Genomic DNA, 1,396 nt, shown 5'->3' on the forward strand with positions numbered 1-1,396 from the left:
CTTTTATTCTTTGCCATTAATTTTATTGTTATTAAATTTATATATAACTTCTTATTATCTCTGATAAGTTTAGACCTATATTTTCAAATTTATATTTTATAGAGTTTTTATAAAAAGAATATTATCAACAATACTCACTTTTTAGTCATTGAGTATTTCTAATTTTTAATAAAATCTGAATTTATATTATTGCTAAATTAGACTTTGCTAGAAATTGTCTATTTTGTATGAGAATGGTGGTGACCACTGGCCAAACTCTTAAAACTGGGAATTTTACTGTGTATAAAAAAAGTGTTTTATTTTTATCCTTTTTTTAAATGTTTTCTCAGTTTTTAAAAAGAAAAAAAAACCAAAAATAAAAAAAGGTGTTAAAAATAGCTTCTCTATTTTATTAGCAAGCAGCCTAGAAAAAATATTATATTTTTTAATTATAGTCTTTTTTATTAAAAAAAAAGCCATAAAAATAACTTCTCTTTTTTTAGCAGCTCTGCTAAGCTAAAATAAAGTCTTAATTCAAGTTTGCAGCAAGCTATAAAAACAGATTCTATTTTTTTTTATTTAGAGCAGCAAATAATCTTATCAGATAGAAATTTTTACAATTTACTCTATTTTATATTAATAAAAAAAGTATTAATAAAACTATTATATAATAAAAATCAAATAGATTCAATTAAAAGTAGTCTGATTTTTATTTATTTTCAATTTAATGTTTTTAATTATATCTTTATCTTTAGTCTCTAAATATTCATTTTTTAACATTATATTATAAACAATATATTAATCCAAAAAGTCATTATATTTACTGCTCAATGATAAATAATTATTAAGATACTTTACAAAAATTTATAATCTAGACAAACTAGAAACTTCTATAATTCAAGTAATCTAATAGAATTCTGAGGCTCTGTTAGGAACATGCCAATCAAGTGAGCTTGAGTACATATGCAGAGTCTAACAGAGTGCATGAGCATTGATGAAGCTATTAGCAACATCATCCTTGAGTCAGAGCCTAAGGATCTGGATAGACAGAATAGAGTTCTGTCAGAGAAGCAAACAGAAATATCCTTTGGAGTGGGATCTGACAGATGAGATAGAGAGGAGTTGAAGTGAGTGTGAAGTGTAGATGGCTTATCCAAGTTGATATTCAAACTGAGTAGTTATGGTGATATACATGGCTTTATATACTAATAGTAGCTAATTTCAAGTCAGATTCCATTGGATTCTAGTGTCAATATTTGCTACTGAGTTCAGGGTTTAGATATTACAATGTGAAATATAGATATAAAATGATAATAGTGAAATGAAATTAGTAGGTAATGGGAAGCAGCCAGAGTCTGATGGGTAGCATGATTGAATTTGTGATTGGTTGAGGTGACACAGAGGCTGGCAGCATGCA

This window comes from Guyanagaster necrorhizus (genome assembly GCF_019112545.1).
Source record: "Guyanagaster necrorhizus MCA 3950 unplaced genomic scaffold BT62scaffold_14, whole genome shotgun sequence".
NCBI classification, from domain to species: Eukaryota; Fungi; Basidiomycota; class Agaricomycetes; order Agaricales; family Physalacriaceae; genus Guyanagaster; species Guyanagaster necrorhizus.